The sequence below is a fragment of the Hydra viridissima genome, unplaced genomic scaffold, assembly GCF_058129835.1.
Source record: "Hydra viridissima isolate aposymbiotic clone 2 unplaced genomic scaffold, HvirCarnegie_v1 scaffold_1, whole genome shotgun sequence".
NCBI classification, from domain to species: Eukaryota; Metazoa; Cnidaria; class Hydrozoa; order Anthoathecata; family Hydridae; genus Hydra; species Hydra viridissima.
In genome coordinates, this window is record NW_028324300.1 from 15,271,343 (window position 1) to 15,283,790 (window position 12,448).

The following is a 12,448-nucleotide window of genomic DNA, read 5'->3' on the forward strand; positions in this document are numbered from 1 at the left end:
TAGAAAGATAAACAAGAAAGTTTCTTAAGCGCATTTCACGGTGACTTTACATTTAGTCGAATTATAGAGGTTTTCGAATTAAGGAGATTCGAATTAGAGAGATTGTACTGTAGTAGAAATGGGTTTTGAAAATTGCTTTGAAAAACTTGTAGGATTTAATTTTAAACAAATTGGTCAACCACAAACTTTAATTTCAAATGAAATTTTATTAAACGAAATTCAACTCTACTCAAATGAAGACCTTATTGACAAACAAAGCAATCTTTTGTTGTGGTGGAAATCACAGAAAACCAAAAAGCCACTATTAGCAAAGCTTGCTTTAAAGTATTTATGCTGCCCACCGTCTTCTGTGGGGAGTGAAAGACTTTTTAGTATTGGTGGAAATGTATATACTGCAAAGAGAAATAGCTTAATAGGAGCTCATGGTGAAATGTTAATGTGTCTAAACTATAATATGAGAAATTAAAAATATTTGATTTTGTCTTTTCAACCTATTTTTTAAATAAACAAATTTTAAATTAAAAAAATATTCTATGTTTTTGCCTTTGAGAAAACCGGTTAAAGTATCAGTGCCAGTATAATTCTTTTAGAAGTGAGTATCTATGTTCTGTTTTTTCATGAAATATAATTAGGAGTTTAAAAGCTTTACTATGAGGAGGTCTGAAATGAAAAAAAAAAAAGTCATGAAAAAAGTATAACTTTGTAGAATTAGAAAATTGTGGAAAAAAAAGTTTGGAAAAAATAATTGAAACTCTCTTTTTGAGCTATAGCTCAAAATTAAAAAAGAACTTCTCCCAATGTCTTAATCAAAATTTCTTAAACATCTCTGAATCTTATTAATTTTTTTACAGTTTTCTCTTGTGGTAATAAGATTATAGGTCTCGGCTATAGGCCTCTATAATTATTTTTTAATTTTTTTTATTACAAATATTTATTTTTAAACGCCGAAAAGTGACCAATGTTACCCCAGGTTTTTATCATGTTTGATCAATAATACCCCTGCTATGGGGTAACATTGGTCACTTTTTGGAGTTTTAAAAAATCATCAGTCCTTAAACACTTAGAGAAACATGAAAAAAACATTTAAATGAACAAAATATTTTGAAACTAGCTCCCTGTTATTGTGCAAAAGTTATTAAAAGTCATTTTTTAGTAGGTCATCATCGTCGTCTGAGGATGATGACACTTGTTCAACTCTTGCCCTTTTCTTGTTATTCTTGGTGTTATTGTTATCCTTTGATGTGGTAGGAGTTGTGTTATTCACCAGATCTTGCGGTGTTATCCCTTTGACAGGTGTGATCTTTTTTCCTCTGGTGCGCTTTGTTTTCCCATCCTGTCCACAATGTTTCACTAATAGACCTGCTATAGCTTCATTGAATACTTCCTTAACAGTACTACCGTTACCTCCTCCAATGTCTTTGTTAACCTGTGGCAAACGCTTCATGACCATTTATTTATCGAAGGAAAATATTCCACTAGCCTTGAAGTCAGATCTCAAATTATCGCTTTTCAATTGACGTTGCAGTAGAGGGTGCTACTGCAGTTTCTCCCCCTCCCCCCCTTTTTTTTTTATGATTGTTTCTGATAGAGAATTTTATGCTGATTCAGAAAAATATAAAAACATAGACCTGAAAATCAACGGAAAGTGCTCTAATTCGAAGTCAAAGTTGTAAAAAGTCCCACTAAAAACCCTAATATTCGCCATTTTGAAAATAATAAGTTAATGATTTTTTTGCTGACCAAAGCAACACATAAATAGCATGGTTTTTACGTTAAAAAAGTCGTAAAAGTATGTTTATCTAGCGCAATTTTTTGTGGCAATGAAAATACCGTTTTTTGATTTATTAGAGAATAAACTATAATGCAAGTAATGCACTTTTGTAATAAGTTTTTAAAAAGAATTTAACAGTTTTGTTTCCTAAAAGAAGAACTCTTGAAATTTAGTTCATAATTGTTTTATCACATGTAAAATTTATAAAATGTAACCCTCAAACCGTTTTCTTAATAAAAAAAACCAGCATACAATACAATAATAGTTATTTACTAATTTGTCTACATTCTCACATTCTACGTTCAACTTTTATTTGAAATCTTCCATTAATTTCATTTCGTTATAACACTTTCGTTATAATACTTAAAAACAATAATGCAAAGGCTAATGGAAACCAGGTCTAATTATTGCGCAATGTAATGGTAATTAGTTTTCGCTAAAAATGAAAGCGTTTTGAAAAAAAATGGCGAATATTAGGGTTTTTAGTGGGACTTTTTACAACTTTGACTTCGAATTAGAGCACTTTCCGTTGATTTTCAGGTCTATGTTTTTATATTTTTCTGAATCAGCATAAAATTCTCTATCAGAATCAATCATAAAAAAAAAAAAAAGGGGGGGGGGGGGGAGAAACTGCAGTAGCGCCCAGTAGAGCAAGAAGACCGAGGAACTGATTTTTTGGTATTGATTCTTTGACGCGCGTTTCTATCTTTAGCGGACGGAAAACAGCAACGTCCAGCGGTTGAAGCCAATGAGAAGCGTATATTCCGAACTGTCGACTAGCCTTTCTCACGCTCATTCTTCCAGTTAAACATTCTTTCATAGTATTGGACAACGTTTCTTGACTTTATGAAGTTGCATATGCTCTTGAACCACGCTTTCGCTTATATTTCCTCGGCATTTTCACCGGCTAAGAATTCAAATGGTTCAATAAATGTATCAGAAGTGTCAAAAAATACCAAAATAAACTTAATGTAGTCTACGAAGTAACTGTGCTATATTCACAAAAACTGTTGATATACCAAAATTGTTGATATAATAGTCGATATATATTGTTTGTATCTCTAACAAAATTAAAACATGTTATCTTTGTTAATTTTTAGGAATTTAGAAAAAAATCAACTATTGATCAAAGTTACCTCGGTGACCAAAGTTACCCCGGTTGACGGTACCACTTTTAATGCTTTTTTAACGGGCAAGAGGTAATAAATTACTCAAGTAGTTTGGATTGTGACGATGATGACGAAGACAGTGGAGAAGATATTAGTGATGGTTCTCACGATGAGATTGAGTTAAATATTAGCAATTTTAATGAAGATTGTACTAATGTTAAAGGCATAGATGTAAATGAAATAGATATTATAAATGAAATAGATATTAACAATTTTGATGGAGATCGTGCTATTGTAGATGTAGACAACAAGAATATCAAAGAAATGGAAGTTGAAAGTCTTTTAGATTATCATATAGTAAATAAAAATCAAGTAAGCAACCTATGGACTTGTCCCAACTTGTCCCAAATATTATACTAATTTTACGGAAGATTTAACCGGTAAATTTAATGGTATAAATAATTTTTTACTTTTGGCCGCTTTTGGTAGTTAAAGGGTTAATTCATTTCCTTTTTTACTTTATTTTGAATACTGATATTTATTATTCTTATGATAGTTCTCAGACGTGAATATTTCATTGATATTTTCTCAGACGTGAATATTTCATCGAAATTCATTTTGGAACTTGTCACAAATGTCTTTTGTTATGTTTTTTTTTTTTTTAATGAGAAATATGATTTCCATGAATGGAATTATGTCTTCTCATACTGTTTAATTAAATTCAGAAAATCGTCTGTAGGATTGGTAAATGCACCATAAGAAGACAGGAAAGCCATTTAGATGTGTTCTTTCATTGGTAAATCCTAAATTATCGATATTTTTAACTACTTCATCATCAGAATTTGAATTGGTTGAGACGAGATTTTTTATTTTCCTTTGTCATTTTCTCATCATCAAAACTTTCAGCATTTATTTCTACATTTATGTTTTTCTTTAAGTTTTAAATTTTGATTTAGCTTTTTTAACTTTTATAGCTAATTGCACTTTCTTTAAAAAAAAAAAAAAAAAAAGTCAATATGTTTCAAGTAAGTAAAAGCTTTTAACATCAAAGAGAATTGAGGAGTCTGGAATTGAGTAGTCTGGAAGGAAAGATGTACAAATACAAATTTAGATTTTAATATTCGAATAATTACCCGAAAGTTATAAAATAGTCGTTTTTTTTTATATCGGGTAATACTCGATTGTTTTTAACATCCGATACTTGATAGCCGTAGAATACCCGGTACTTGATAGCCGTAGAATACCCGTAGAAATACCCGTTGAAATACCCGAAGAAGTAAAAATTGCCAAAACAATTCAACTCAATTCATTTACTACATTTAATTAAAAATAACAAAAAAAAAATTGAAATATAAATATTTGTACTGAATGAGTTCAAATTTCAGGATTACCAAAACTAAAAGTAGCCTGGCCATTTTAAATCTGATTTTTCATCCAGTAATTTACTGTTCTCTTTCATGAACACTAGCTGCTCCATTTTGCTAACACTTAAATTTGTTCTCCTTACAGTCAAAATATTCCCTGCACTTGAAAACACTCTTTCTGAAGAAGCAGATGAGGCTGGGATAGCCAGAATTTGCCTAGCAAGCCTTGCAATCATAGGGGATTTGCCTTCATTGACCCTCCAAGAGTCCAAAATGCCCACTGTTTTTTTTAGTCGGTGCATCACCAAGGTATTTGCCATGCTTTATTACGTTTTTTTCATCCTTTATTACATTTTCGTTTGCAACTGATTTCCCTCCTTTGTGCGTTATAATTCTCCATACTTTTGTGTGCGGTGATTGTCCAACAAAGTAGCCATCAAACTGTCTGCATCCACTTTGTTGTTGTCATTTTAAGGGCTTTTGGTTTGTTGACAAGATCAATTGTCCTCTTCCCTGAGTTGTTAAAATAGTTTACCAAAACCGTCATCTTTTTGTGAAGTTGATTCCATTGTGGACAAATGTACATTTTCTTTTCCTTGTCTTTTGCAGCTAGTGAAACCGTGACAATCAAGTGGATCTTGTGGTCGACGCACCACATGCTGGTATCAATGTCACTATTTGTTTTTGATCCCTTTTGAATGTTTGCAGCGCCGTCTGTAACAATGGTGATCCGCCTCACTGTTTTGGGATTCAACTCTATTTTGTGAACCATATATGTTTTCTTGGCACTGATGTTATTTGCCGTATAGTCCTCTGGAAAGTACTTCAATGCGAAAAGGAATCTTCTCAGGCGGAAACTTTTGTCTAGGTAGTGTCCTGTCAAGCTTATGTAAGAATGATTTGTTCTGGCACTCCAGATATCTGATGTTAAGGCAAATCCTTCAAGTCCATCTTTTTGTGCATTTAATAAACCAATAACTGTTTTTTTTATGAACTTATAGATTTTTGGAATTGCTCTGCAACTCAGTGTATGTGCTGAAATTTGATTGTATTGGCCTAAGGTAGCACTTTTGAGCATGCAAGTGAATGCTTTAGCTTCCACTACTGAAAATGGTTTCATCTCTTCTACCACCCACCTAGTGATATCTGTGATCAGCCTAACTTGAAAAATATTATCCTCATCCCAGACCTTTTTTTTCTCCGGTTTTTTCTTGGCTTTTTCGTGGGTGTTTGCTGTGTTTCAGATGGTCCAGTTAGTGATTGCGATTCAGAATCATCAGAATCAACCTTAAAAGAGTAATTAACCCTCATTCTATCCGCATCTTTTCTTTCCAACTCTGTGAACAGATCTTCATGTTTTCCTTTAAGGTGTTTGCGCAAAATACTTGTACATCCCTGCGTTGCTGTAAATTCTTTATGACACTCTTTGCAGGTGGCTTTTTCCTCATTAACCTTAGTGAAAAATTCCCATATTTTTGATGGTTTGTTCATCTGAAAAGAAAAGAAAAAAAATACATATTACCCGAATAATTTTAAAAATTTCCTGACTAGCGGGTAGTATTTCTGGAAAATTAGATGATTTCCTTTTTAAATTAGGTGGCATATTAAAACATGCTGCCCGATTTAACAACCCGACTAGTAAAAAAAGAGAAGGCCTTAACATAAAAAAGTAAATATATGAATAAAATAAGAAGATAGTAAAGAGAAGGCCTTAAAACTTTTATGGGCTTCTCTTCATTTTATAAAATAGTCATAAATAAATAAAAAACCGTTAAAATAGACATAAAATAAATAGAAATATGAAAATAAAGTTTACATACATACATACATACATACATACATACATACATACATACATACATACATACATACATACATACATACATACATACATACATACATACATACATACATACATACATACATACATACATACATACATACATACATACATACATACATACATACATACATACATACATACATACATACATACATACATACATACATACATACATACATACATACATACATACATACATACATACATACATACATACATACATACATACATACATACATACATACATACATACATACATACATACATACATACATACATACATACATACATACATACATACATACATACATACATACATACATACATACATACATACATACATACATACATACATACATACATACATACATACATACATACATACATACATACATACATACATACATACATACATACATTTTACTACCCGACTAGGGAGTAGTTCCGAAATACGGGTAGCTCCGATGACCGGGTAACAAAAGCAAGTCGCGTATTAAATAAAAAAGCAAATAAATTTAAAAAAAGAAGTTTTTACTTACTTTTATGTTTAAGAGTTGATAGCACAATGTTTAAAAAAAAACTGCTAAGAATTGAGTATTAATTCCACCCACTCCATATCAAGTTTCAATTTTTAGCTAATTAAAACTTATTACTTACATGGAGTAGGCGGAATTAATACTTACATGGAGTATTAGTTCCACCCACTCCACATGAGTATTAATTTTTAATTAGTTGAAAATTAATACTAACATGGAGTGGGTGAAACTAATAAATAGAAATAAAAATGTTAAAAGAATTGAAATAAAGTTACATTTAAAAAAACGCAATAAAAAAACAAAAAAAAACAAAAAAAAAAAGGACGAAAATACCCGATCGCGCAAAGATTTCTGTTCAAGGATCGAGTAAATTTATTACCCGATTTCGGGTAATTTTATTACCTGAATTATCGGGTAATTTCATTACCTGATCCCCGTTTATCGGGTGATTTTATTACCCGATTTTCGGGTAAAGTTGGATAATTTTATTACCCGATTTTCGAGGGCTTCTACGGGTAATATGCGGGTAGTTTAAATCTGGTAATACCCTACCCGAATGTTTGAATATCGGGTAACTAAACTAATTAAAAATACTCGTCTCCAGGTACCCTCGGGTATTCGGGTCGGGTTTTGGCTCCCTAATGGCACTCCTTTTGAACATCAAGTCTGACTCCAAAGGCACATTTTATATCACGTGCATTAAATGTTTTTGAACTGTTTATGCAATCAAGCCAATCATAGTCTATTTCAATATCGCGGTGCACGGTGCACCTGGCAACACATCGCCAGAAATTATTTTTTTTTGATTATCGTTAGAAAACATTTTCTCATTCAAACAATGTAAACAACAACTTTTTTTTAGTGGGGGCCTGGGGAGAAATTACATATTTTTGGGGAGTGCCCAGGAACTTCGTTGTTCAAAATAGGTAACTAAGAGGCATGGGGCATACTCTAATTTCTAGTATGTTGATACTGGTGTCGAATGAGGATGACTTGCAAAAAATTAGGGTAATTGGAGCTAAACCAACCCCGCCCCGACCCCTAACTGCCCCCTTCCTAGAACTACGTCTCCTTTAATCCTAAAAATATTTTTTTTGTTCTATCATAAACTAGATCAAAATTCATCGACAGATTTCAAATTTCATCAAAAAATATCCTTTCATTTAAGATTTATAAACATGCAAAGCTTAAAATTACCCCCTGAAATAACTTTAAATGGTCTTAACTCTTAAACGGAAAATTGTTTTTAATGTAATTTGAAATCTGTCGATGAATTTTGATCTAGTTTAATATAAAACAAGCAAAAAATTGAAAAGGGCTTTTAGGAATCATATCCTAGGGGAGGGCTATAAGGGGTTGAGAAGGGTTTGCTACAATTATTTACAACTATTTATTACTGAAAAAAAAAATTTCTGGTCTTTATGGTTAGATTATGATTGATACTTTAGATTTCAAAATCATACTAAACGGTTTTTCATAGAAGGTTTAATATTTTACTTTTTACAAACTACATTCCTGCAAATAGAAAGCTACTTTAAGAGTGCTTGTAGTTGTAAGCAACAACCGCGTTTTTTAGCGCCTCTATATAGTTTGGGCTGTGCTCTCCAACATTTCTCATTTGCCAAAACTGATTGAAATCCTGATGAATGGATTCAAGAGCTTTTTCGGTCCAGTAACCTAAGCCTGTAGAATATAAGAAGTTCAAAAGATTCATTTACAACCTTTGTGTACTTTTTCGCTTTTTTTAAATTTGCATTGGTCGTACAATCTAGGAAAAGATTCTAGAGTATAATGATCAGCTTTTTGAAAGCCATGAGATGATATCATGCAATACGGACAAGGGTACTTTGATGATGCAGTTTGTTTTCCAACCATTTGAAGCAAAACCTTGAGATCTATATATACTGTGTAATCATAGGATGAAATGTTTAACTTATACAAAATTAACCTCAAATTATGGTATTTTTGGTTTAATGAAGGCAAAATGGCCTATATAATAGTTTTGTGGACGCTTGAATCTTGAAAATCTTTGCACGCATATTTATCACACTTGCTCAGTTTCTCTGGAACTGTATGATTTTTTAATTCTGGTTTTTAAAGCTTTTGATAGTAGTTTACATACCTCTTCGCTTTCATTTAATTCTAATAGCAATTGGAATTTATCACCATTAAATAATTTTGAAATAATTTCGTTGTTCTCAATCAGATTAAAATTGAAAACAGATTCCACACGTTTCCGTCCTGCCTCACTTCTTAGAAATTGTGCAACTTCAATCATGCTGCAATTACTTAGAAATTATAATCAAGTTATTACAAAAATTGGCTTTAAACTCAATGCAAATTTATTTTTAAAAGTAATTTTAAGCAACAAAACCTTACCTGGAATGTAGTTTTAATTGAAGTTTGTTCGATTTATCTAAAGAAAAGAAAGGTTTCTTAACCTCAGTCTTTCCAAAAGAGACAGTGAGTTGCTTGCGACCAAAAGTTTTTAAAGCTAAGGTGTTCCCTGAGTCATTTGTGCTGAAATCTTTGATAGAACTGGACAAAACCTTTCCTTGCATTGTTGGGGATGTTGATTTTACAATGGCAGTCAAATCTTTTTGTCTTTCAAATTTTGTACAGGGATATGGAATTCTTTGTCCCACTTGGGCATTTGAAACACCTTCAGGTTTATTTGAAACATCTTCAGCGCCTTGATAAACAAGTTTTCCCGACACACATTTAACCATAGGGGTAAATACTTCCATTTTTGATTTGTGCCCGTTTTCACAAATAAAACATTCAGATTTTCTCCCTCTAATAACTCTGATATTTAGGGTTAAATTTAAAGCATATATATAGCAACTATAATAACTAAAATAACGAAAACAAAATTTTAACTAAACTAAATTAAACATCAATATTGTTATTATTACCTTCATAAAACGGCAGCATAGTAAAGTAATGATCAGTGCCTGCAAGCTTTTTTCTACATTTCGAGCAAAGCATGGTAAGAAGGTCAGGGTTATCCGCTGAATAATCTGTCCAGAATATAGTTTTGATAAGGTTTGAGTAGTCATTTTTCTTTTTATTTAGATTTAAATAAAAGTTGTTTCAGCATTATTTATTGGTCTTAAATACTTGTCTTTCCTGAAGCAGCAAATGCAAAATTTTTTAACAAAATCACCATGTTCTTTTGCATGTTTAGGCATTTTAAATGAATGCTTCAAATAAAAACTTCTGATATGCTTTGATAATATTGGCATGAAATATCGGTCATATAAATCAAATGTCAATATAATGGCCACAAACATACTTTTAGTTCGTATGTCAAACGTATGTGATAAGTTTTTATGCAACTGTTAACAATTAGCACCTGCTAGCTTTTACTAATTGTAATAATTAAAGATTGCTTTGCTTTATTTTTATTTCAATAAAAATGTAAGCAGAAAGTAATTGAAAACTACATATCCGTCTGTAAACTTCAATGTTAAACAAACATTTTAAAATACTTTAAAAGAAAAATTGATAAATCTATCACAAACATTTCTGAAAATTTAAATACAGGGGCATGGGCATGATTTTTTGATGTTCGAAACATTCCCCCGAATCCCCCTTTTGGGTATAGTTCCTAAAAGCCCTTTTCAATTTTTTGCTTGTTTTATATTAAACTAGATCAAAATTCATCGACAGATTTCAAATTACATTAAAAACAATTTTCCGTTTAAGAGTTAAGACCATTTAAAGTTATTTCAGGGGGTAATTTTAAGCTTTGCATGTTTATAAATCTTAAATGAAAGGATATTTTTTGATGAAATTTGAAATCTGTCGATGAATTTTGATCTAGTTTATGATAGAACAAAAAAAATATTTTTAGGATTAAAGGAGACGTAGTTCTAGGAAGGGGGCAGTTAGGGGTCGGGGCGGGGTTGGTTTAGCTCCAATTACCCTAATTTTTTGCAAGTCATCCTCATTCGACACCAGTATCAACATACTAGAAATTAGAGTATGCCCCATGCCTCTTAGTTACCTATTTTGAACAACGAAGTTCCTGGGCACTCCCCAAAAATATGTAATTTCTCCCCAGGCCCCCACTAAAAAAAAGTTGTCGTTTACATTGTTTGAATGAGAAAATTTCTGGGGATGTGTTGCAAGGTCTTAGAGCATGTTCCTACGCACCATGATTTTTTTTCTCATATACTAAATATTTAAGTGCCAACGCTGTAATGATGAAAGAACTTGTGCAGCAGATCTAACTCTATGAAGTTCTGAGCCTTTGTAGCTAAAATATCCATTTTTATATCTAAAATGTAATTTCAAGTTCTTGTTATCAAAATGTAGGATATTTTTTAGGAGATTTTAACCTATATTTATTCCATTTTAAGAGTAAACCCATTTATCTAGAAGATGATTTTGTAACAGTTGTAATAAAATGCTGAACATCTGCAAAAACTAATTATGCATAATCCCTCAACCCATGATAACTTAAAGTTATTTATGTGGCCCATATATTCTGTCATGTTTTTGTTGGTATGCTGCATCTTCAGAGATTTTCATTTCATCCAAGCAAATAGCCAATAAATTGTAGCTTTGGGGATGCTGATTTGCTTTGGCAGATGCTTTCATCAGAAACTGTAAAAAGTGAAAAATAACTATTTTAAAGACATAATAATTGGTTTCTTTTTAGTTAAAAGTCAGTTTACCTAAAAGGTAACCAATTAATATGTTGCATAACAATACCTAGCATTTGAAAGTCAGGTACAATGTCAAAGTCTTTATTCAATTGTGATAAGGGCAATTGAAAAATCTTTTTCCGTCTAATATGCTTATAAGATCGACTAGAAGGACTTTTTAATATCAATCCAGATGCAATCTCATTCTCTTACCAGAAATATTTTGGATAAATATTTATTCGCCTGATCTTTTTAATAGGGTAGACTAGGGCGATTTCGCCACTGGGCGGCTTCGCCACTTTTGATATGGCGAGAAAGAGGAAATTTTTAATATTTTTGTAATAAATATGACCTGTAATATTTATTGCTTTTATATTATCATCTACTAACTACTGATTGATCATAGTTGCTTCTTAATTCTATTGGCTGTTTTAACTTAATTCTATTGGATGTTGTAACTTTTAAATATGATTTGCTGTTTAATGCTGTTAATTGAAATTATTGTGTCACTTTTTCTTTTTGAAATTGATTGAAACGAAGTTTAACGATAGCTGTTTAGTTTTCATAAATCTATTCTCATCATCTCACTTCTATTTTTGGTGGAAAGTTTAAATAGGTGTTTGTCTAAGTACAATATTGGGGGGGGGGCGGCGATTTCTCCACAAAAAGACGAAATAACCCCATAGTTCAAAAAAAAAATTTTGTACAATATTTTTGCATTCTAAACAATTCTTTTGATAAAATTGTGGTCGTTTTGAGGGGATAGTAGTATGGTAATTTGATTCTTAATGGCATTGAACCGATATGCTTACCTCCACACATAAGTCACCGTCCACAACCGCTGGACACACTATAACAAAGTAATAAAACAAAAATAGTCATAGACTTTATTCAAACAACTTTCTGACAGATCATCAGTCTCTTTACCTCGAGATCGATTCTTTCTCATTTTTAAAAGTGTATGGAAGTGATAGCTTTGAAAAAAGAACTTATTGTAGATGTACTTGCTTATTGAAGGCTGTACCCTCTTCGTAATACAGTTAGAGAACACAAGTAGAAAAAGGAGAAGCATTACAAAATAATGATGAATTTTAGCAAATAGGAAATCTCTGGATGTGCTTTCCAATCCAGTACCAGCAAGTAACTTGAAGAAGAGGAGATTCTTTTTCAATC